The sequence below is a fragment of the Cricetulus griseus genome (assembly GCF_003668045.3).
Source record: "Cricetulus griseus strain 17A/GY chromosome 1 unlocalized genomic scaffold, alternate assembly CriGri-PICRH-1.0 chr1_1, whole genome shotgun sequence".
NCBI lineage: Eukaryota > Metazoa > Chordata > Mammalia > Rodentia > Cricetidae > Cricetulus > Cricetulus griseus.
Genome location: NW_023276807.1, coordinates 63,038,174 through 63,064,364, shown reverse-complemented (window position 1 = coordinate 63,064,364; position 26,191 = coordinate 63,038,174). Strand labels below are relative to the sequence as shown.

General features: G+C 41.9%; 1 long non-coding RNA gene across 4 annotated transcripts in view; it reads right to left on the bottom strand.

Annotated features, from left to right (window-relative positions):
- Positions 1 to 26,191, bottom strand: part of LOC107978189 — a 175,655-nt gene that overhangs the window by 79,670 nt on the left and 69,794 nt on the right. For all 4 annotated transcript variants that reach the window (XR_004772483.1, XR_004772485.1, XR_004772482.1 and 1 more), the window contains 2 exons: positions 24,579 to 24,714; positions 24,426 to 24,497 (listed from right to left, as the gene is read on the bottom strand). This is a non-coding gene — a long non-coding RNA (uncharacterized LOC107978189). The remainder of the gene's footprint in view (positions 1 to 24,425; positions 24,498 to 24,578; positions 24,715 to 26,191) is intronic.

Genomic DNA, 26,191 nt, shown 5'->3' with positions numbered 1-26,191 from the left:
GTCTCTGCTTCAAATAAGGTTGAAGGGGAGGGCCAACAGTTGAGATTGTCCTCTGGCCTCCACAGTGTACCATGGAGCATGTGTGCTTGTACTCATACATGAATGTGCACACACAGAAATGTCAGTTCCAGAATATTGCAGAGAAGACCGAAGCACCATGCCATTGCCAAGTGAGCAAGACACTAGGATGGGTATAGATGATATGAGCAGAACAAAATGTGGGGACTCAGTAGCTCTATTTTCCTTAAATTAAAAAGTAGAAATGGAGATGAAGGAAGTGTCAAGTCGGCTGAAAGTTTTCAAGAAAGATGACTAGAAGAAGAGGAATTATGAAGAGGAGTAGAATGGATCTGTGTTTTGCTGGGAGGCACATTGCTAACCCAATGATGGATCTGCAGTCTCATTTAAACACAGCCCTTACTAGCCAGAGTGTGCATTGCTGAGCGCAAACACCACCCACTTAATTACATCACCCACTCTCTCTCAGAATATCATAGAAAACAAGAAAGGTTCCACCCTTACATTTTCAGCACACAGGCACCAAGTGTCCACTAAGCCCAGGAACCAACCAATAGCAAATGTATCGTGTGTGTGTGTGTGTGTGTGTGTGTGTGTGTGTGTGTGTGTGTTCAAGAGATGGCTCAGAAGTTAAATACTTGCCACACTAGAATGAGGGCTCAGTTTGAGCATCAGCACCCACATTAATTTCAGCTAGTGAGTGGCCAGTGTTTGTAATACCACCCCTGTAATCATCACGGGGGTGGGGTGGGGTGGTGGAGACAGGAAAATCTGTGGGATTTACTAGCTAGCTGACCTTGACTAAGTTGGTGAGCTCAAGGTCAGTGAGAGAGTCTATCTCAAATATAAACAAACAAACAAACAAACAAATTTCTCAATACATGATTGAGAAAGATGTCTGGCATCAACCTCCACCCTCTGTACATGCACCTGTATCTGCATATAAAAACACAAATATGCATGTATGCACAAAAATATTCATGATATATCATGATTAGTAATGGAGATGCTATTTTAATAAACAATGAAATCTTGCTAGAAAGATTGTATACTCATAAAAAAATGTCTTCTACACAAATCACAGGAGATAAAGTTGAGGACTCCCAGCCTGGCCAACTTCTCTAAGTTCAAGACAGATGTTGTGTTACCTGGGAGAAGTGGGACTTTATGCTGACACAAGCATAGAGAATACACCTGAGAGGACTCATTTCAGCTGCCTGGGGTTGAGGACTATGAAAAGTAAAGAAGGTTGAAATCACTTTCCATATTTTAAGGGATCCCAGGATGCTCCAATTCTGACCACCGCAGGAAGAATTTGGTTGGTAGACACTCCTTTCTGGCAATTTAAAACCCATTTGGTTCACTTTTTTAGATGAGATAAGAAATATGGATGTTTATTTCTTGTTGAGGTAGGATTTATGCACTTCGTGTAGGCTCCCTGTGTTTCACCAAGACCACACACTGATATCCCACAATTCTAAGTCAGAGTTCTGTAACAATAAGATTTCCCAAAGAAATGCATTCTAGTGATAATTCACTGACATTTTCCTAAACAAATCCTTGAAATAACATGTGTACCTTGCTGTATTTCTAGGATATATGATAATAACCAAATCAGCAAAAGCAAAAATGCCAGATTTACTATTGTTATTTACACATACATTCTATGAAGTATTGGATGATAAGTTACCTCTCAGACATAATTACCCATTTCAAATAAAAAGAGAAAGTTGGATAGTGTTTTAAATTATATCTACATCTTTACACAGTACCTGTTATCAATGTTTCCAGTTGGTTTTAGTTTTTCTCCATCATATTAAAAATATTATGACCTTGTGTTAGATTATATTAGATAGTAAACAAAAGTAAGAACTGTTCACTTCTAAGTGTTGGTAGAACATGTAAAATATTATTTCAGGAGGTCACACATTGACATGTCTATTTTATCACAGTCTAGTTATCTTTATACAGTCACGAGTAATTTTTGCTGTTGTTCATTAAAAACTTACATTGGGGCTAGAGAGACACTCAGTTGCTAAAATCCACTGCTGTTCTTTCAGAGAACTAAAGTTAGGCTCCAAGCAATGACTCTGTTCAGCTCACAACTGCCTTAACTCCAACTCCAGGGAACCAACACCCCCTTCTGGTCTCCAGGGACACTGTACTCACATGTACACACACACACACACACACACACACACACACACACATAATCAAAAATAAAAATTGTTTTAAAGGCTTACACACCTATGCTTTGAAACAGAACAAAATTAACATAATAAAATCAACCATTTTCTTTTTTAAATTAAGTTTCTTTCTTCATCTAAACAAAAACACTGATTTGTTTTTTCTTCCTTCTCTCCATTTTTTACTTAAATTTGAAACAAGATTATTTAACATGTCAATCCCAGTTTCCTCTACCTCCCCTCCTCCCCTGCCCCACCCCCAACTAACAACCTACCTATCCCATACCCTTTCTGCTCCCCAGGGAGGGTGAGGCCTTCCATAAGGAGTCTTCAGAGTCTGTCATATCCTTTGGGATAGGGCCTAGGCACACCCCTGTGTGTCTAGGCACAGAGGGTATACCTTATGTGGAATGGGCTCCCAAAGTCTATTCCTATGCTAGGGATAAGTACTGATCCACTACAAGGGGCCCCATAGATTTCCAAGGTCTCCTCACTGACAACCACATTCATGGGGTCTGGATCAGTCCCGTGCTGGTTTCCCAGCTATCAGTCTGGGGAACAAGAGTTCCCCCTTGTTCAGGTCAGCTGTTTCTGTGAGTTTCACCAGCCTGGTCTGGGCCCCTTTGCTCATCACTCCTCCTTCTCTGCAACTGGATTCCAATTCAGTTCAGTGTTTAGCTGTGGGGGTCTGCTTCTACTTCCACCAGCTGCTGGATGAAGGCTATAGGATGGCATATAAGTCAGTCATCAATCTCATTATCAGTGGAGGGCATTTAAGGTAGTGTCTCCTCTGTTGCCTAGATTGTTAGTTGGTGTCATCTTTGTAGACCTACAGACATTTCCTAGCACCTAATTTCTCTTTAAACCTATAATGGTTCCCTCTATTATGGTATCTCTTATATTGCTCTCCTCTATTCTTCCCCCAACTTAAACTTTCTGCTCCCTCATGTCCTCCTCACCCCTCCTCTTTTCCCCTTCTCATTCTCCTAGCTCCCTCTCCCCTCCTCTCATGGTCCCAATTTTCTCAGGAGATCTTGTCCCTTACCCCTTCTCCGGGGGGACTATGTATGTCTCTCTTAGAGTTCTCCTTGTTTCCTAGCTTCTATGGCAGTGTAAATTGTAGGCTGGTAATCCTTTGTTCTATGTCTAAAATCCACATAGGAGTGAGTACATACAATGTCTGTCTTTTTGTGAATGGGTTACCTCATTTAGAATGGTTTCTTTTAGATCCATCCATTTGCCTTCGAATTTCAAGATTCCATTGTCTCCCCTTCTCCCCCCTCTGCTGAGTAGTACTTCATTGTGTAAATGTACCACATTTTTTCCATCCATTCTTCAGTTGAGGGGCATCTAGGTTGCTTCCAGGTTCTGGCTATTACAAATAATGCTGCTATGAACATAGTTGAACAGATGTCCTTATTGTATGAATGTGCTTCTTTTGGATATATGCCTAAGAGGGGAATTGCTGGATCTTGTGGTAGACTGATTCCCATTTTCCTGAGGAATCTCAATACTGATTTCCAAAGTGGCTGTATGAGCTTCCTTCTACACATCTGATGCCCTGTTCCACTCACACATAGTGGGAGCACCAAGGCAGCTCTCTGGGCCCCTTTAAAGGAACCACAATGCTTGTGAACTAAAATCCATCCACAGGTACATCTGCTAACCACATCACAATGGGGATGAGATTCCAGTGTACAGATTTGGGAAGAGGACAAACACACATATAAACCCTAAATCCATTCTTCCTTAAAATGCCAAGTTGCATTTCTGATGGCTTGAAATCAGTACTCTGAAGTTCCCCTTCTGGCTTCACTGACATCACACTAATCCTTGCATGTGTGGTACCTACATTCAAAGACCCCAAGTGGATGCTACAACACTGGAGTCCATACACGCTGTAGCTCTTTCCTATATACAAACCTGTGATAGACTCTGATCCAGAAACAAATCACAGTTCATGCTGAGACTGACAAAAACTAATGATGTCTTAGTTCTGTGGGGATTTTGATGTTATTGTTTGCTTGTTTTGGTCAACTTAATACAAGCTAGTCTCATCTGAAAAGAGAAAAGTATTACCCTATAGATGAGGCTGTGGGGCATTCTTATTAATAATTAATGTGGAAGGGCTCAGTTCACTGGGAGTGGAGCCACCCCTAGGCAAGTAGCCCTGGGTGCCATAAGACAGTAAGTGAGGCTTGTCATAGGAAGAAAGCCATTAAATACCACTCCTCCATGGCCTCTGCTTCATTCAGTTCCTGCCTTCAGATTCCTGCCTTGATGTAGTGTAACCTGAGAGTTGTAAGCTGAAATAAACCCTTTCCTTCCCAGCTTGCTTTTAGTCATGGTGTTTTATCACAGCAATATAAACCTTAAGACAAATACTAAAATAATATATTATAGCAATACTGTTAAAAAAATGTCACTGTGCTCCCTTTCTCAAAGTATCTTGTTCTTCTACCTTTGCAAGGAGTGACAGTGAAGATAGCACAGTTTCCTTGGATCTCTTTGTAATTTTTAAGAATCAAAAATTAGGCAACTTTAGCTTATGGATTACCCCACATGTTCACCTTTTCACTTAGCAGAGAATACTTTCTGGTTTCTGTTTGATGCATACAAATGGCCAGTGTCACTGTTTCTGAACATGGATACCATTATTATTGAACATCATGGCTCCTTGAACAGAAGCTCTGGCATATGGAGACAACAATCTGATTATTGAAATACTGATGGACTAAATTGGGTGGAGCATATCCTGGCATGCTGGACAGAGGGACTGGCATCACCCATGACTCCAATAGGATGGAGCAGGTAGGGGCCAGGTTTTTTCACAGTACTTATAATACCATGGAATTTTAAACTTGTGAATGTTTCTGAAATTTTCTATGTAATATTTTTATATCACAAAGGAGAGTGGGGACTGGATCTGAGAGAAATTAAACCACCTGTGAGCAAGAGCTGGTGTGGCTAAGTTCTGACGAGTTGTGCTGTGTAGCAAGGAGATATATTATGCTATTTTTATCACCCTATGAGGTTCTTTTTGTTTTGGGGTTAATCTGAATAATTAATGAATATGCTTTCCAGGTGTCGCGTCAGCATGTCATAAAATCCTACCCCTGCCTCCTCCACTTTCCAAAAACATCTGATTTCAGAGACATGTGAGTACACCCCTCCAGAAATCCCCAGATGAAACACTATTTCTAGCCAGAAAAAAATGATTGCTTGGTGTTTCTGCTTTGTTATTGTAATCACAAGGAGAGAAATTATATTTTAGATTCTCCCAAGACACCTGTACATGTTAATCTGCCTGACAACACATAAAGAGAGCAATAAACAGCTTTGTATAGGTCAGTGGATTGCCAGTGGGGAAGCAAGAAGCTCAATAAATTCCCTGGGAATTTTAAGAAGATGAGTCTATCAATAGTGACTCGGTGCAGCTCTGAGATCTTAAGACAGGGTTCTAACTGTTTTCTCTTAACACCACCCAGTGATGCACACTCTTTATCCTCCACATTTTAACCAGGATGAAAATCAAAGTGTATTCCTTGTTTGTCTTGATGAAAAATGTATTGCTTTCTATTTATTTCACTTTATAATACAATTTGTCTAAGCTAGAGTTTTTCTGAACAGTAATATTCATGGTGGCATCAGGTAAGCAAATTTCACATAAAGTATGGGTGTGTGTGTGTGTGTGTGTGTGTGTGTGTGTGTGTGTGTGTGTGTGTGCATGCATGCACATGTGTACACTACCAATACTACTGTTATCTGAGATGTACTGTATATCTTAGGTCCTTGGCCTTGATTACAAGATGTTTTAGTCTAGGGTTCCCCTGTGAGAAAAGACTTCAGCAATGTAAACATATCGATGGGAATGCAAAAGCATTTTCAGTTACTAATTGCTGCAATCAAGGCAAAGCTCACAACCATTAGCTTTGATATAGTATAAACAGAAATAATAAGTTGATTAATCAGCTGCAGAGGTACTACACTACATCCAGCCCTTCAGAGCTCCAGATCTGAGCTCTGCTGTGACCTGAAGTTAGCTAATGACTGTTTTCTTATTTTATTATTCATTTGTTTAGAAAGGATTTTTTTAAGGGTGTTGGGGATTGACAACGTACTTAGGAGAAGAAACATCACAGACAAATTCCAGAGTGGGAGACAGACAGAAACGCCACTAATAGGACTACCTCCCAAATATTCATACTGCACTTAAAACCAAAATCAGAGCGAAAGTCACTGAAATCATCCAAAAGAAGAAAGGCAAATATTCATAGGTTTGTTTTGTTGTGGTTTTTTTCCAGTGAGCTCAAGATATATGAAAGTGTAAATTCAAACTTCTCAAAGAAACAGGAGAATTCTATACATGATGTCACATGGCAGGAGAGTGAATTCTGACTAGTGTTGATTAAAGAGATACATATGAGTTATCTTGTTATCTTAAAACTAAAAATTTAAAAAAAAAACACAGTACCCCTCTCTTGCCAGTCCATGGGTCAATCCATAGATCATAGTTAAACTGCAGGCTTGGAAGGCTAGAATTAGAAAGCTGAACTAGTTAAACTTGACTTGAGGAGATTTGTCAGTGGAATGTTAAGGGCACCTTCTGACTGAATGGACAAGGAGATGTGAAGCCAGTACCAAGGACAGGTTATTTGGCTTCATAGCTGAGTTTTCTAGAAAGCATTTTCAATTTTTTTGTCTTCTATTTTGTGTCATCACAAAATCAACAAGAAGGGTGAGAGATATAAGTGATGCAGATGCCTAACCACATTCTAAATTCTTTTCCCTTATACCCACAGGTAAGTGTGACCCTCACCACTCATCAGAGAAGCTTCCCTTTGCAGCAGATGGAGACTATTACAGGGATCCGCTAATGGTCAAAATGCAAAGAACAAAGTGACTGTGGAGAGCCCAGGTGTGACATACAACTACAGTATGACATGACACCGGAGGCTCAGGAACACCATGGAAGCAGGGACTGGAAGATTATAAGAGCCAGAAAACTGGAACATCTGCTGTGACACCGTGTCACCTATTATACCCATGAAGTTGTACTCATGAAATTTCAATAATACAGTTACCTAAATAACACTTTCACAGTGACAACACCAGCTCTTGACCACCATGGAGGAGGGAAAATTTCACAAGGCCGTACTCATAGATGAAGAGCTACAGGTAAGTAGTGACTCAGACTATTGTGTGAAGAGTTATTCTGCTCCATATATGAGCCCTCTGGTAGTTTATCAAACCCCAAGCAGTTAGCCCTAAGCACATATACATATGAGCGATGCTAAATGGATTCAGCAGGGTGTGTGTGTGTGTGTGTGTGTGTGTGTGTGTGTGTGTGTGTGTATGACCATAATAATTAAAAATAAGAGGACATGACTTTGAGGAGTCAAGGGGACACAGAAGAAATGACAGTGAGGAAAGGGGGGGTGAATGATATAAACACGGAAGTTCATGTATAATTACCAAAAATAAATAAAATTTTAAAATTTGCAAAATGTGAAACTGTTTCCATCCTTTGGGGCTGAGGCAACAAGAATTTAGATGGAAACAATTCAATGTGAAGTCACAGGAACATCTACACAGGCAGATGTTTACGAGGTTTAGTAAAATCTAACATGTTAGTGTGCTGTATTATAATGCACACCAGTTTTTGAAATCTGCCATCTTGAAACTGATATAATAATCATTAATAATTATTTTCTACAAACCAATCATGTTGATAAACACTGTAGATACACTCCATTTTATTATAAAATCTCCTGTTATAAGAATTTCCTTAAACAGATGTATTTTTCAGATAAGGAAACTGGAGAGGTATGTTAATTGTGGCTGTCATGAGTGGCTGGACTAGAAGGCTGGCTATCTGGCTGACTCTGGGCCTCATTCTCTGATTTCCACACCAGCATTTTCTAAATGTTATATGCCTCCCACTCACTTCATTCTGTTTTTTTTTATATATATATTTACTGAATGTGACCCATTAAACTAATTTCCCTGCCGTTGGCGATAGGCTTAATTAAAGAGCCGTTCAGCATTTGGGAAATGCTTTCATGTATCGTTATCTTGTTTGATTCTTGTATCTCCATTTTGAAGTCCATTGGGGAAGAGTGAAAGCTAAAGGTGCAAAGGCATGGTCTGGGTCTCTCAGAATACGTTACAGAATTAGCACCAAAGCCTAGGCTCTGGCTCATATTCAAGGGCTGTTCGGTGTCTAGCAATGGCACAAGGACACAAGACATGGTCTTTCTATTCCTGGATTATTATTCAGGGTTTAGCCTGTCTCCTTCCCTGCAACTGTCCAGTTGCATCATAGCTGCCACATCAACCAACTCTATATAGATGTCATGTCAAACTTCACCACTGCTTGAGACCTGACCACTACTGCAGGCATCACAAACACTTAAAAACCACGCAAGCTTGCTCACAGGTACCTATGTGTATGCACACAGAAAGACAAATATATGCAAAATGGCAATACCCACAGCACCCTAAACAGAGAGAGAGAGAGAGAGAGAGAGAGAGAGAGAGAGAGAGAGAGAGAGAGAGGCTTTTAATAATACTTTGTTCTTGGTAAACTTCCATAATTTATTTTCAGTGGAGAAGTTCTGGGATTACTGAGTTGAAACTAATCTGATGCCTCATAGTGTCTAAGTGTCCTGGAGAGGCGGGAGACTAAGACTAAGAATAGAGCTAGGGAACAATGCCTTGTGTGTCACAGGCAGCATATGAACTGTATTTACCATCACAGCACGGGGTATGCAGGAAAATCTTCCACAAGCTCAGAAGAAAACTGACAGCTAAAAAAATTCAACTTACTTTCCATATTCCTTCCTCCCCAAATATCACATGTTTTCCTAACTCTCTTGAGAAGCCATCAGGCCCTGCTTGCTCATACACCATGCATATGTGGGCTCTGTATTTAGCTGACAGGTGTCTCAAAGGACTAGGCTAGACAGCTGCGTGTGGAGAGGCTGGTCAGAACACCTGGGTCACCAGGATCCCTGAAGTCTGTGTTTATAGTCTTATTCCCTCTGCACTGGTGCCCAGGCCAAGCTGGGAGACACTAGGGGGATACTTCCCCTGGTGTCAGCAGCACTCCCTCTCTTTGCTCCTTAGTCTCACTGCAAACCACTGACAAGCATGGAATACTCACACCCTCTACCCTTCTCTATTGTGCTCTTCATAGCTGACACTTTCTTCTGGCTTGAAGGTAGGATGAAGTGGACCAGCCCCTGGTCCCCTTCACTATCTGGGCTAAAACCTGTGCCCACCTCACAGTGGCCTACCCACAAAGGAGTGTTGCAAGGATGAATGAGGTCATACTGTGTGCATGACAAAGTCATAAAAGTCAAGACTTCAATTCACATTCACTTTGCCTGGCTTTGTTACACTTTCTTTTAGATTCACCTCCCCTAGATCCTAATCAACAGCCTTATAAGGTAAAAGTGCTCCAAGAAAAGGCACTACTTCTCTGAGTCTGCTTCAGATTTTAGAGGAAAACACTTGGTTCTACTCACACATTCCTTCTGAACACCAAGAGGTGTATTTGAAGCAAAGATTGACTCCCCATATCTCCCATTCTTTCTCCAAATCTTTCCCTGCAAAATAAATTATTTTTGATCTATAATTTGCTATTCTCTCCAACCCAATCCCTCTTTTCCCACTTTTCTCACCCACAAAAACAATTTGTACACAATGATGAATTACAACTTGGCACCAGGAAACTCATAGCTTCAAACACACACACACACACACACACACACACACACACACACACACACAAGCCACCCAAGGAAAACCAAATATTTTAATAAAATGCAAAATGCACTCCCAAAATATTCTTGAAATGTTGGATGAATACTATCATAATCAAATCCAATGGGTTCCCATTTGGTGAGACCAAAACAAAAATGAACATAGCCAAGAAATAAGAGTGAATAAGACCAGAGAATTATTGCCTGGACCAGGTGAAGAGGGCATGGGAGTTGTCCTAGTTAAACTGTCAACTTTGACACAGCTTTGAGTCATCTGAGAGGTATTTCTCAGATCAGAATTGGTTTGTAGGCATCTCTGTGGGGTATTGTCTCCATTGATAATTGATATAGGTGGGTCCAGAACACTCCGGGTGGCATCATTCCCTAGGCAGATGGTCCTAGGCTATAAGAAAGTTAGCTAAGCCTGAGTTTGTGTGATCCAGAAAAACAGGTTTCCTCTATGGATTTTCTGTCAAGGTCCTGCTTGAGCTCCTGTCCTTCCTTCTCTCGAAGGTAGAGTCTATCTGCAAGCTGAAATAAACCCTTTTCTCCCCTAAAGTGATTTTGGTCACAAATTTGGTTCACAGATTTGGGATTTGTCACAGAAATGGTAAATACATTATAAAAGGGGTTACTTCTAAAGCAGTGTCCTTATTAAACAAAGCAGGTGTTGGGATTTTGTTCCTGAAGTCTCTGTACATTCATGTAGAAATGCATATCTCTGTGGATGCTCAATTTAAGCTCATGGCTCTAGAAGGAAGGATGGGACACACAATTGTGACACAGTTAGAAGTTAATGCTGCGAGTGTTCTCTGAGTGTTTCAATAGTAGCTTGTGCTACACTGAAGGGTTCTAGATCTGGATCTTAGTTAAGAGAAAATTCTTTTGCAATGTAGCCTTAAAACCAGTATCGGGTCCTTGGCCCTCCTCTGTTTTCCTCCCCATCAGGTATCCATGAGGTAAGCAATGCTCCATCATCCTAATCAGTATCAGGCAGTAGGACTAGACCTCTGCAACCACTAGCCATATTTAACTTTCTTCCTTATAACTTAATTGTCAAGTGTATTTTGTCACAATGCCAGAAAGCTGAGCAATACACTACACAGTGCCTAATGTAAAATGATTAACAATAATTCCAAGTATAATAGAATTATTCATTGTGTTAAAATACATATTAAACTGCTAATATACAGTCATGAGAACTTGAAATATCTGTGTTACCAGGGATTGACCTTCAGGCCTCAACCACGCTAGGCAAGCACTGTACCATTGAGCTAGATTCTTAACTCTTGTGTGTTGGGAAGCTGCATGTGTGGTGTTGTGTTTGTGTGTTGTATGAATATGATATGTATGTGCACTTCTGGGTTTATGTGTGTGTGTGTAAACATGCATGCAGAAGCCAGAAGTCATTCTGGATAATCTTCATCCATCACTTTCTCCCGTATGTTTTTGTATTGTTCTTTCAATGAACCTAGAACCATCTATTCAGTTTGCCCATGTTTTGCAGCACAGATGAATGCCACAACACCTGACATTTTATGTGTGTTTTAGGGATCTAAAACCAGGTTCTCATGCTTTTTTGCTTTACAGACTGAGACATTTCCTCTACTCTAAAACTTGAAATTTAACTTAGAAAAAAAAAAGCTTCAGTAAATTCTGGATTTATCTCTCATCTGGTAAGGTATGTGATATCTCTTTCTTCTGCCAACCAAATTTAATCCTCGTTATAAACCCTGTGGGTGCCATTCATCTTTCCTCTACAGCACTTTGCAGTCATACTGCACATATAATTATAACAAGAATTCCCCTTATAAGAGAGTCTTTGCATCATCATAGATTTTCCCCTATGAGGAACGAGCTCTTCCTAGCTCCAGCAAACACCCCCACCTCCAGAAGCTGCAACAGTAATCATCCGTGATAAACTGCAATCACTGAACTCAGCAGTCCTAGCCTCTGGATGCTGTGATGACCTTCTGTTTAATAGCATAGCATTGTTGATATTAACACTTTCTGTTGATGACATCTATTTCCCTCATAATCCAGTCAGCCTTCTGTATCCATTGGCTCCACATTTGCAGATTGCACCATCAGCAGGTCAAAAATATCAGGTACAAAATCTGTTTCCACACTGAAGTTGAAGCAATTTTTTCTGCCATGATTTCCTAATGATTAAGGACAACTGTCTCTTTAGTATTTATATTATGTTAGGTGTCAGAAGTCATCAAATGACTTCAATTACACAGGAACACACGCACAGCTTAAATTCAAATACTATGATATTGTACATAAGGAACCTTGCCACCTGTATCTTGGTATTGCCGGGCATCCTGGAGTTGACCCTGATGGGCACAGGAGTGCCTTTAGGAGCATATGGTACCTGTCTTTTCATTCTCTCCTCTTCCTATTTATCTCCGTCGATTTCAAAACATAAACACAATACACTTGGCTGGTATTTCTGCTTAATAGAATAGCGTAACTGTACTGTAATCACTTTGTTCTTGGCTTTCAGTGATGTGTGAAAAATGTTCCATTTAATGTGTTAAAAGCACCAAAGTAGTGTAAGGAAAGATTCCAATTTAGGAAATAGGGGAACTGAGCTCTAAGGCCAATCCCTGTGCCCTCTGCTAGACATGGGCTTGAGCAGTTCCTTTGTTGTTGTTCAGTACCATACTTCCCTATAAATTGGGAACAGGGCTGTCTCCTTATAGGAGGCTTTTGGGAAAACACCAGCTGAAAGATCTGACAAAAGCTCCCTAAACTTCTTTAGAGCAAATGCAAAGTCATATTGTAGTGTCAGAATTTTAAGAGAAAGAAAATATAAGCCTGGTCCTGTCCAGAGCACAGAAATGTATTGCAAAATGCACGATTCATGCAAACAAAGGAACAAAATTATTAAAAGTCTAAAGAAACAAAAACATTGGGCTTCATGTTGAACAAAAAGGGAAGATGGCTTTTGTCTTCAAACACTGTGTCACCCATGTTTCCCTGGTTTTCCTCAAGCATGGTATCAATGAGTGCACAATGCTTGTCTCTCTGCCTTCCCTCCACCCTGTTGTTAAATGCCACACACTGTTCAGTCACAAGGCCAATCCTGAGCACAAGTCCCTGTGTGCATTTTGCATCCTCCCCATCCATGTTCCCTCCTTCTCTTTAATCCAGGCTGTTCTTTTGTTTTGCTTCGATTTGGTTTTGGTTTCTTTAGAGAGGATAGAGGAGGAAGGAGAGAGAGAGGGATGAAGGGAAGGAGGGAAGGGAGGGAGGGAGGGAAGGGAGGGAGGAGGGAAGGAGGGAAGGAGAGGGAGGAGGAGGGAGGAGGAGGGAGGGAGGAGGAGGGAGGGAGGGAGGGAGGGAAGGGTGTGTGTATGAATGCACATGAGGGGTGGGTGTGCATAGCATGGCATATGTGTAGGAGGTCAAACGACAGTTGTGTGGAATCAGCTTTCTTCTTCCACATTCACAAGGGTTCTTGAGTTTGAACCAAAATTACTAGACTTACACAACAAATACCTTTTCCAACCAAACCACTTCTCTGGTTGTTTTATGTATGTTTCATCAATTTGATACATAAAAATTTGTGTGATGATATTTACAGACTCTCATTTCCCTCTTGTTTCCTCCTTAGCTTATTCCTTAGAGAGAGTAAACTTCCATGTCCCCAAGGTCAAGAAACAACATGTCTTACACTATTGGAACTTAGTCCACCATGGGTGTCATTCTTCACACTACAGCTGTAAGCACACCAAAGCTTTCTGGGTCAAATCTTCCATTGGTTCCACAGCTTTGTGGTCTGTGCTGTACTGTCACAGGGCACCTGTGTCTCTAGGTGAGCACCCCTGCCTCCCCAACCAGAGGCAGAGCCTAAGGAACTGCAGTATCTTCTCTAGATGGCCTTAGATTTCTGTGAAGCCACAGGGGAGAACTTGGCAGATATGTTTGCACGAGAATTTCAGAATCATTCCTGGAAAATGCCAGGCCCAATCCTTCATTGTGTAGATCCTGCAGATCTTATGACTGTAAGGATCTAGAACCTTCCATCTGAGTGACAACTCTCTCTCTCTCTCTCTCTCTCTCTCTCTCTCTCTCTCTCTCTCTCTCTTTCTCTTTCTTTCTTTCCTCATCCTCCAGTTAACCAAGTGTGGCTAGTTGGTGTTTGGTGACTCTTTCCTCTGGAAACACCAAGATATATTAACTAGCATCACATGCCCTTCAGTATCACAGTCTCTGATTGGTTGTCATACCAGCCTTATTGCCCTTTGCAATAACTGCAACTGCTTTACCTCTGACACTCAGGCAGTACTGCTGATATACTGGGTGGTTTTGAGTGTCAAGTTGACACAAGCAGGAGTCATCAGAAGAAGGAGCCTCAGATGAGGAAATGCCTGTTTGATATCCAGCTGTAAGGCATTTTCTCATTAGTTATCAATGTGGGAGGACCCAGCCCATGGTGGGGATGCCATCTCTGGGCTGCTGGTCCTGGGTTCTATAAGAAGATGGGCTGAGAAAGCCATGGGAAGCAAGCCAGTAAACAACTCCCCTCCATGGCCTCTGCACCAGCACCTGCCTCCAGGATCCTGCCCTGTGTGAGTTCCTGCCCTTACTTCCTTCAGTGATGAACAGCAATGCTGAAGTGTAAGCCTAATAAAACCTTTCCTCCCCAACTTGCTTTTTGGTCATGGTGTTTCATAGAAGCAATAGAAACCCTAATTAAGAGATCTAGCATTCCCCATTTGGGTTGGGAATCTAGTCAATCCTCTCTGATATCCAAGGCCTCCTGATTCATCAACTGTTCCTTATATGGAGACATGTAGCACATAGCATGCAATAATCATGGCTGTGTCCTATGGATCAGATTCTGAGACAGAGGGATTGTACAGTATCAACTTACTTGAAAATTGACCAGATAAAATCATCTTTGGATAAATACAACCAAATGGGGGGCAGATACATACAACTGCAAGTACATATCACATAGCTAGCTACAGGTAAATGCTATGGGATATGTAGACTGCAGAGGTACACCTTGTAGACCTGGTACAAATGCAGAGTGGGCAACAGACATAAGTACACCAACAATGGCCTCCACATCACATAAGACAAGGCTTAGTCTCTTTGGACCCCAATAACAGAACTTCAGATTTGCAGGTGAATTAATGTGAACCTTTCCTGGGATAATTTGTCAACTGAGAAGTCATAGTGAAGGGACAGACAGAGTGTGCTTTGCAGGAAGGAGGCTAAGGACTGCTAAGTTTTGTTGAGTCATTGTGGGCTCAGGGAAGGCTAGCTACTATCATAAGATTGGAACAAGAAAGAGACCATCAGACGTGATGACACCAGTGGGGTGTTTGATCTAAGCAAGCTGACTTCAGTTGCCACCATTGTCCTATCTTGCAGTGGAGGCTGAGAAAACCTATAATTTCCCTGCAGCATCACAGACCATTAGAAAGACAGACACCAAAGGGACGATACTTTTTAAAGCACAGTTTTTGTAAGAACATGTTTTTTTTCATAAATTTTTCAATTCATAATCTGAAATTCCCATAGGATTCAGGAAGAGTTGGCTAGATCAAGAGCCGAGAGAGAGAGAGAGAGAGAGAGAGAGAGAGAGAGAGAGAGAGAGAGAGAGAGAGAGAGAGAGAGGGGGGAAGAGAGAGAGAGAGAACTGTGAACAAGAAGATACCCTCTCCCTCACCCGCTGAGGTCATCACCCAACTCACACTCAGCCTTCTTGCAGGATACAAGGATTAGTTTGGGCTTCATTATACTTGCCAGTCCTTCAGGAAAATATTCCCACAACCCCTTGCCTACAGATATGGCAGGCCTGGGGAATTGTCTCCTGAGACCTTCTTCATTCGTATTCTTCCCTTCTGTGTTTTCAGGGACAGAAGGTTAAAATCTCTCAGGGGGCATGTGACCATTGAGAATTTGGTGAAAATTTTCACTGAACCAAAGTCAAAGCCTATTGAGGAAATCTTGGACCTTGGCACTTCCCTGTCTCATCTATCATCTCATGACCCTAGAAATAAAAGTCACCTGTTTAAAAAAAAAGTACAAAATGGGCAAACTAAGTGATATACAACCCTGGGTGATGTAGCTCAAGAATTCAGTTGGAACACACAGCTGCATTCAGAAGATGCCCAAGTTACAACTGGATATTCTTCCTACTTGACTATTGAGGATGCAGACATCACTCCCTACACAGTGGTCCTCACCCCAACAGAGCATCATCAGCACCTAAAAAGAATAAGATTTTACAGACACCCTGATACTTCATTGACCTGGGGTTGGTTGAGCAAACAGGGCACTGAAAGGACAGAGAAGACATTCTGTGGTCTGTCCTATTTAGCTTCTCTTTGTTTCTATGCCATAAAACACTGACCAAAAACAACACTGGAAGCAAAGGGCTTACTTTGCTTACACTTACAAGTCACAGTTTATCATTGAGGGTAGCCAGGGCAGGGTCAGGCAGGAATATGAAGGCAAGAACCGAAGCAGAGCCACAGTGCACAGCACAATGAGCCTGGCTCTCCCACATCAATCACTAATTAAGAAAATGTTCTACAGGCTTTCCTATGGACCAATCTGATGGAAGCATTTTCTCAGTTGAGGTTTCCTCTTCTCCATGACTCTAGCTTGTGTCAAGTTGACAAAAACCTACCCGGCACAGTGTCCTAATAGAATTTCCAGTTGGAAGCCAAACAGACACATGTTCATGAAGATAAAGATACTGCAAGAGGAGCCATGAAGTGCTCTGAGAGTAGAGTGGTGACTAACAGGTTGTCAGCACACATTTGAAACAAGCTTGGAAAGCAGTGATATTGCAGGTGGACGTGATGGCTGCTTATGTCATTGTCAAAGGGAATAACATGTCAGCACATCAATACAAATGAGCTTCACGTACTAGGAGGACAGAAAACTATTAGGGATCCTGTTACTTTACACTGTAGTTTTTCTTCTTGGCCTCATTTTCACCACCCATCACTAACCAGGTCAAGCAGTACCCTAGATACCAAGTCACCTGAAGGCAGAGGTTTGTCTGTGATTTATTTGCACCTCCCCTATATGCTGCTGGCCATCCAGAGAGGTGCTGCCTAGGGGCTGTGAGGCTTATTCAATAAACAGGTCCTCTGACCTCCAACAGCAAGTCATTTGCACTGAACTCTAGAGGGACCCTGCGTGTGTTAATTTGCTCCAGGGTTTGGTGCAGCCTGCTCATTGTCTTTCAGACTAGGACATCTGAATAGTCAGCCCCTGTGCACCATGCACATAATTACCATCCTTCTATGTCTCTGTGGGATCCCCAAGCCTTGTGGAAGCTCAGCACCTGCCTGGAGGCCACAGAAATAGAAAGAGGAAAAAAGACAAGGAAAAATACCCAGCTATTCAGGAATACAAACTTTAAATCTTCAAAGTAAGGTAGGTAGAAGCCAGGCCAATGACCTGAAAATTATCATTGAATTTAGTCACCAAATGTTCGGGAGCATGTCTGTCATATACACTAGATATTATTCCCAGTAAGGAGACAGTGACAGAGCCATTGAGCAAAGCACCCAAGATCCCTTAAGGAGATAATAATTACCATTGCTGTGACAAAAAACAATGAACTTAACATGAAGAGCAGAGTATAGGGTCAGTGGTACTGTGGTCGGGAAGGAACAGATGAGGGGGAAAGGATGGGACAGGCACTATTAAGTTGGGAAGGTCAAGTGTTACCTTGATCCAGATTTCAGGGAGCAAGAAGACAGTCCTGCAAGTGGAATGGGTATGAAGTGAGCCAGGTGCAGAGCCAGGTTTGGTTTGTTCAAGAAACAGCAATAGGATCATATGGCTGAAAACAAAAGCAACAGGAGGAAAATCTGGGAGGTATTGTTCAGTGAGGGGAAGGGGTGTCACTAAGGGGCCACAAAATTAACTCACGGAGAAACAGAAGTTTTTCCAAGTCCCTGGGCCACGTTAAGTGTGTTCTTCTTTATTTTTCAATTTTTTTCTTAATTTTTATTCTATTTATCATTTCTTTGAGGATCTAACACACACACACACACACACACACACACACACACACACACACACACACACACATATGCCAGGTCTAAGGAAACACTAATTCCATGAACTCCAAACTGAAATCCAAATATCCAGAAAAGAGATCAGCCTGGACAACAGGAGGATCCTGGAGGTTAGGTAAAAGCCGGAATTCCTCAGGAACTTGTGAGCTGGTTCCTGTCTATCAAAAGAAGTCATTTCCTTTACCTCCAGCAAAAGGGACATATGGCTCTCCAATTAATACATGCCTGTGGCACCTTTCAGCATAATCAAGGTCCATGCTGGCCTGCAGGCTCCTTCCATCCCTGCTCACAAATGCATGCTATACATTTCAATGCCCCCCATGCCAGTCTCCTGGCCCTTTTGGTCCCTTATCTACTCACCCTTCTTATATTCTAGGCCCCTGCTACCCTCAGTATGCTCTTTGTTCTTCACTTCCTGCTATTCTCTCCTCTCGCACAGCTGTTGGCCTTGTTCAATGTACTTCTTTTTCTCTCTTTTCTCGATTCTTTTGGGTGTCTCTAGCTGCTCTCTCTTGTATCTACAATAAAACCTCCCCATACCATAGAGCAGTCATGTCATTGGTTTATACAGTATACAATATTTTCACAATCTTCATAATCGCTGCCACCGACCTCATAATTCTTATTAGAAAGTGAGGTATTCAGACTCATTATAATATTTTAATATTACATTTTATATTAAATATATTAAATATAAATATTACATTTATATTTAGATCTGTTTTTATTGATTCTCCTCCCCCTTCTCTCTCCCTTCTTTTTCTTCATCTCCCTCAATTTCTGTGTACTCTTCTACCACACTTCCTAACCTCCTTTCTGCTTCCAGGTCTCATGTGTCCATTTCCTTGCCACCCCCTTCCACCCCCCCCTTTTCCACTCTTGTGGTTTTCTATCTAGTTTCAGACTCTACACCCATACTCACTCCCCACTTACATTTTTCTTTGTGAGCGTACCTTATCCAACTAAATGTCTGCCATGGGTACAGAGGATAGTGGCAAAGAAGGACGGTGTGTGAAGGTTCCTGGAAAGCTGCAGGGGCATAGCTGCCATAGACAGACAGACACTGGAGAAGGAAAATGAAAAGTACACACACACACACACACACACACACACACACACACACACACACCCCTTACATGTGTATGTGTAAATACATACATATTTACATGAATATGTATGTGTATGTATATGTATATATGTATGTACATAATGTATATGAATTTTTACACACATATGAAAATATGCTATCTTGTCCCATTATTTCTAAAGAGTCCTGACACATTAAGCCATAAATACGAGCCTCCTTGAGGACACACAACCCTACTCTCCTGCATCACTAGCCTGAACAAACACAAGTAGAAAATATTCTATTCTTCAGTGGGCCTCACCTCAGTGTCTTCAGTTACTTGCCCATAGGACTACTCTGTATTGCTACATGAAGTCTGCTTTACAGAGAAAATCCTGGGCATAGCCAGTCATTTAAGTACTTAATACATTTTCGTTCACCTCCAGTGTTGACTAGTGTTCCAAGGGCAGGAACTGAAGCAGTGTCATTAATCCAAAGTCTCAAGAGTCTAGTATGACCAATGCTTTGTGGTACATTTGTTTAAAATTGGTCAGCCCAGAGCTGGAAAGTGGTAGCAGGCCACTCTAAACCAAAGACCTTTAAGATATCCAGCATATAAGAAGAGGGAAAGAATCTGCACAGTTTCAGCTGACTGGACCCAGGGTGCTAATAAGTGACAATTAGGCTAAAATGTATTCAGACTTGACTACAAGGACTTTAAAGGAGCTAGAAAGGAGGATAATTGCTCTATCAAGACCTAATCTAAATATCCCCACCACTCGCCCTTAGCCTCAGAGAGAAGGAGGGGCCTTGGAAAGGGAAAATTTCTGATTCAGGCAAAGCTATGCTCCCCCATCTCTGTGTGTTGAGGGCGAAGAATGCATTCCAGACCCCAAACAGGAGGCCAGTGCTGGCATGGACACTATGCACCAAAGTTGATGGAGGAAGAGCCTGTTTGAGAAGAAGGGACTGGTAATAGTATTGAAATATTTACATAGTTGGGAGACAAATTAGAAGCACCATATCCATAGTAAAAATCAGAGAAAGAATAAGCATGTGGATGCTTGCTTGCCTGTGCTCATCTGGCTTTCTCCCCTCTTACACTGTTCAGAACACCACACCTAGTTAACAGTGAACCTCACAATGTGCTGGGTCTTCCCACATTAGTTAATTAGCAAGCAGTCCCCCAGAGACACGCCCACACACCAAACTGATCTATACAACTCTTCATTAAGACTCCTGTTCTAGGTGATTCTAGATTGTGTCAAGTTGACAGTTAAAACAACTGCCCAGCATCAGAATATATATATGTGTGTGTGTGTGTGTGTGTGTGTGTGTGTGTGTGTGTATTTGGGAGAGAAATCGGCATGAATACTCAATGTGTGCACATTTCCTTTCTTGCCATTATTCTCTGAGAAAGGCAGTATGACAGCTATCTTATAGCATTTACAATGTATTGGGTATTATACTTGATGTGGGGATTATTTAAATCATATGCAAAGATCTATGTGGGTTCTATACAAACTACCAATTTACATAAGTCACATAAATATGTCCAGACATTGGTATCCATATGGGTTCTGGAACCCAGACCTCATGATGCTTACACATCAGTTACACATCACCTTTTCTTCAATGGAAATAGATAAACAAATGAGCTGGGCAAGGGCTTCCCCCTAGAAATACTGCGCTTTACCACTGCCTGTGAAGACAGCCTTGAAGCTGGATCTAGGATAATCTAGCAACATTCTAGGTTTTTTGAGTGATCTGTGACTCCAAAAGTGTACACCAAAGCCCATCCATCTCCAATGCTTATGAAATCAGCCACATGTAGAAACCTTTGCCAATGTAACCATTAGGATGAGGTAGAAGTGTGTTCTTTTAATGTGACAGGTGTTTTTAAAGGAAGGGCAGAGTCAGACATGCACATAGGAAAGACAACATAATACGTGGGGGAATGGATGACCATGGGACAATGGGAGCTGGGATTACAGTGATGTTTTTACCAGAGGAGGAATGGCATGGATGGCTATAAACAAAGGAAGCCTGGAGAGCTAAGAATTCTTATCCCTCAGAACATTATGAGGAAGAATCTAGCCCCAGTGAGCCCGTGGCTTTACACTTCTAACCTCCAGAGGTGTGAAAGAATATGAAGGCATGATTAAGGTTTACCTCAAGGTGGTGTTATCTTCAGAGGCCCCAGGAAAGAAAGGTAATGAGACCATGGGTGTGACCCAGAACCAAGCACTACTCTCCTCTCAGCACTGGGTGTAGGCAGTTTCTCAGCTTTGAGTTAAGGAAACACTTGAAGTGTACTCCCTCCTGCTTATTGTGCTCATCTGATCCAGAATGTACCACTCAAAGAGACAAATGTCTCTTAGCTTTCAATGCTCCTTTATTCTGTCTCACAGGGATCAATAACACACAGTTCTTATGGTGAGCTTCAGTTACCAGACTAGTGTCTCAAGTCCCAAGGTTAATATGATGCCAGAATAGGAAAGGGAAAGCTGTTCTTCAAATGGAGAGCAGTTTAGGAGAGCAGATTTTCCCACAGGGCTTTGCTCTAGCTCCTATCAGAGACTAAGGCTCTACCTTCCTCCTTCTGTACACACCAAGGTCTGTTTGATGGCTGTGTGGATCCTGACAGCTCCAGCTTCTAAGCTCTCATTGAAATGGGATTCTCTGGTACCATGACCTCCAGAACCATGAAGGATTGTATGTACCAATTGGTTAAGCTCCCTAATTTGTTTTGTTTGGGCAGACTGGCCTAAGATACAACCCATCACAAGGGAAGATGACACCAATACAGTAGTCAGCAAGAAAAGAAACACTACAGAAGCTCAAATTAATCAGGTGCTCTGGGAAGCTGATGGGGGTGACAATGACAGTGATAGGGTTCTGAGACAGAAGACATGGAACAGCACCCATCCATTACAGTGACATCCTACCATGTTGGGCTGTAAGGACTGAAATAGCAACCATGATGTCTGGGCCCATAAGGATCTATGTGATTGTTAGAACTTCAGTGTCTTTATTACTGAATATATGGTCAGCCCCCCAAGTGTTGCTCCACTTGTTTTTCAAAAGAACAACCACACCTGCCAAGCAGAGGGTTGACATCAGCCCTCAGTGGACCAGTGATCTCTAGCCTGCTTTATCAGTTCTTGACAACTCACTGGCACAGAACTCTTTGAAGGACAAATAGTCTCCCCATGAGAAACCCCTGAAGTGTTATTTCAAGATGCTTTCTCCTACTCTACTGTTTTCCTGGTTCTTTGTCAGGAACTGCACTGGAATAGGAGAGGGTGAGATTTTTGTTGATTAGTAGATATGGAGGCTGAGCTGTTACTAAGTCAAGAGACACAAGTATCATAATCATCATCTACAGTCTCCATCTGCAGTGGCTATCCATGACCAGTGAAGATATCTTTGAGGAGATGATGTCACCCAGGCCTCCTTGGGAAATATGGCAGTAATGGGTTCTCAAGCTCACATCCTAAGGAGTCCCTGGCTTCTATCCCCCTCCCTGAGATTTCTGACGTTCTCTTCAATCCAGCACCATAGAATTCTGTTATCTTTTTCCTTAGGCCATTTTGATTCAGGCTTCAAGAACCTGTACCAGAGGACCCATAGGAACAGCTCCCCTCATCTCACGAATTGTAGAAAACCCTTCCTCAAAGTACATGTATCCCAAAGACACCTACATATTCTGTCGCCTGTAACTCACACCACAAGACCCAGTCCCAACAGTGTCATTGATGGAAAACCGACCAGGCTCCTAAGCACCTGTGTCACTTGGCCTGTTTTCTTCTCTCTGATGGGGAGACAAGAGGTTGAGGAAGACAGACAACACAATGTGATGTTCCTTTTAAGTGACATCATTGAATGTTTTCAAGAAAGGCAGAACTCTTTCCTTCTGGCAACTTGAAGAGTCTACTTCCAACAACAGGAGGGTTCAGGGGAATTAGATACGCACAGTTCCAGGGCCAACCTTCATGTACCACTAGATCAGCTCCAGGAGCTTGCTGCAAGACTTGACTTTGATATATGGACCTTTGAATTCTGTGTACTAAGGCTTTCCCCAGGTATCTTATACCTTCCATCAGACGCTGAGTCTGATGTTTAGTACAGCGCATCCTCAGGCTTAAAGATACAATCTTCCTCAAAGGCAATGTGAATGCTCTCTGAGCTTTTTTTTTTTTTTTTTTTTTTTTTTGCTATTTTCTGTCCAAAATTCTTTAAATCCATCAGATAAAAACCCACTCCGAAGATCCTATGATCATTATTGCTTGATTACTTCACAATGCACTACAGGGACTCATTCTTTCCAACACTTTCCACCTCGGGATTATATAAACTGATGACATGACTGCTGCATGGAATGGTTAAGGAGAAGGATTTAATTATAGGTATGAGAGAGAGAATAGCTGGAGAGTCCAAAACAGAGAGGAAAGGTAGACTGAACGAGGCTAACAGACTGGATATGGCCAGGCTATCTGCAAGAGAGCACAGAAGAGCAGGGGATAAGGAGTAGAGAAAATATAGTAAGAGAAGCAGGAGCAGAAAATAGAGAGGACACAGAACAGCAGGGTTATAAGAAGAATGAGGAGGGAAGCCTTGAGCTAGAGGAAGTTTAGGGTAGGGGAGGAGGTGAGAAGGGCTAGGATATGAGCTACCATGGACTTTGAAATGTGTACCAGGTACTTGTGACACTGAAGAAGCCTAGAGGTCAGCGTGGGCTTGGATATGCTGACAGGTGTCCCTTCTGCCAGAGGTTAGGGAAATGACTCCTTTTGGTATATGTGAACAAGTTTCCCAAGTTCCTGAGAAATGCTGGCTTTTATCTAACCTCCAGAAATCCTCCTATAGTGAAGATCGAGTCTATTTCTGGATATTTGGAGACTGCCTTTTGGAGTTGTGGGGGGTTGGAGATTCCTTTGGAACTGACAAGTATATGAAAGAGGAATCCAGGAAATGGTGTTTCACTGCATAGCCACAGACTGTAAGTATTGCTGATAGACAATGAACAACCCCCACCCCGCCCTTCAGCAGCTTCCTTTCTAGAGCAGTTCAGGTCTCCTTGGAAGAGAAATGTGAGACAAAGCTTAAAATCCAGCACTGTATTATGAGACATATTCTCAGGATTAAAAGTGAAAAAAAGAACTGGGGGAGAACACCATGATCCATGACAAACTATCCAGAACTTCCCAAGAAACACTGCTAGCAGTCCTGAGAATGTATGTGATACTTTCAGATACATTCCTTAGGTGTCCCATGCTTAGGACAGTCCACAAGAGAGAGGAAAGCAGTTACTAGTTTATCTTACCTGTTCATGTGACTGATTCACTTTTCTGGATGGAAATTTGTCCTTCCCACATTCACCGTGTCTCCCAAATCACTGAGAATGGGACAAAGCAGAGCTCTCACTATATCAGGTCACTTACTAGGTACCTGAAGGGGGACAACACGAAGAACTCACACTTCAACTTGTAGACATGGCCACAAGTACCCAATGCATTCGGCCTCACAGGTGGATGCAGGGTGAGTAGGTGTCCAATGGACCTTGAAACATGCGGCGATCACAGACTGAGCTGACGATCAGTGCCCTTCCACAACTGTAGAATGGGAGAGGGTTTTAAGAAAAGAGCTATCAGTACCTAGTTCCCTCATCTGTTGCCATGTGGTGTGAGCATGTTTCTGTCTCTGAGGATCCTTGGGAAGATGTAAGCCATTAAATCACTACACTGTAGAATGAGACTATTTTCACACTCCAGCATTGTGAGGCACAGAGTGAAGAACAGTCACGGAGGGAAGACATTACTGACACCAGAGTCTGGTACTCCAGAAAGACTGGGAATACATGGTGCCTTTTGGATGCTGCGTTATTACAGGACTCTGCAGAATCAAGGGATTCTGAAGGAAGATGCAATCAGCAATGGCTCAACTTTAAATGGTACATGACATCACCTAAATACACATCTCAAGTGGGACCATGATATCCATTTGCTTGTGTCACAGAACAGAGGTTTTGTATGCCCAGCCCACGCCATGGCCCCATTGCTACCTAAGAAACTACTGTCACCTGAGTCCCAATTATCCTAAAGATATCTTGAGGGAATTGAATCCTGTAACATTCAAGCCTTCCATTTCTGTCTGAGACTCCAGTTCTGATCCTTTGAGGATGTTGGCAATCACATTTAAGTAAAGACTAAAGAAAAATGAAAAATAATTTGAGCCAATTATCTCTCTGGGCCCAATCATACCTCTCAGATCTCATTAAGCTTCCTATCATGCCGGCTAGTAATATAACTCTTCCCACTGCCCACTGCTCTGCTGGATTTGAGTTAACTGGTCTTGTTCAAAAAATGGATCGTTACTTTATCAGTTTCATTAGTATAAATTACACGGTGTTGTAATTTATACTCTGGAAGCAGCCAGGTATTATGAGAACAAATTTGATCAGAGTTGACTCTAAGGGAAGGGAAATATAGTATACCCGACACTATTACCTCCATAGAAGTGGCTAAAATAATCGACATCTTTAATGAACTTCATGAATATGCTGACTTCATTTCTGAAAGAAGCCAGTACAAAAGACGTTGAGAGATGTGATGTAGGTCGATGTGCTTTGAGATAGGACGTTTATCCTTGTTCAAACCAGGAGCTACACATTGATGGCTTTCATTTGTTTTAGCACCAGACACTACCTTCTAATGAATATGAAGGCACTTTCCTGCCCAACTTTATATTTCTCTGAATATTTGGCCCAGATTTTTCAATGCTTGAAAGGTTCAAGTGCATCCCCCATTCTTTAATTACTTTCCCTCGCTTTATGGCCCACTCTTAAATAGGCTGAATTGGGTGGCCAAAGTTTAACTGCCTTTACCCTTGGTGACTCTTGCATAATTGCTGTCAGACTTGTAGTGATCTTTTTTTTCCAAATTTGGGGCAAAAGGTTCAAGGTTTTAGTTAACCTTCATAATCTTATATTTAGTATATATTTTTTCATGGATGGATGGAGATGACTTTGTGTGTATTTTCCTATGTGGAGACCAGTGTGGGTAACTTTTAGGTTTTAGACAGAAATATCAG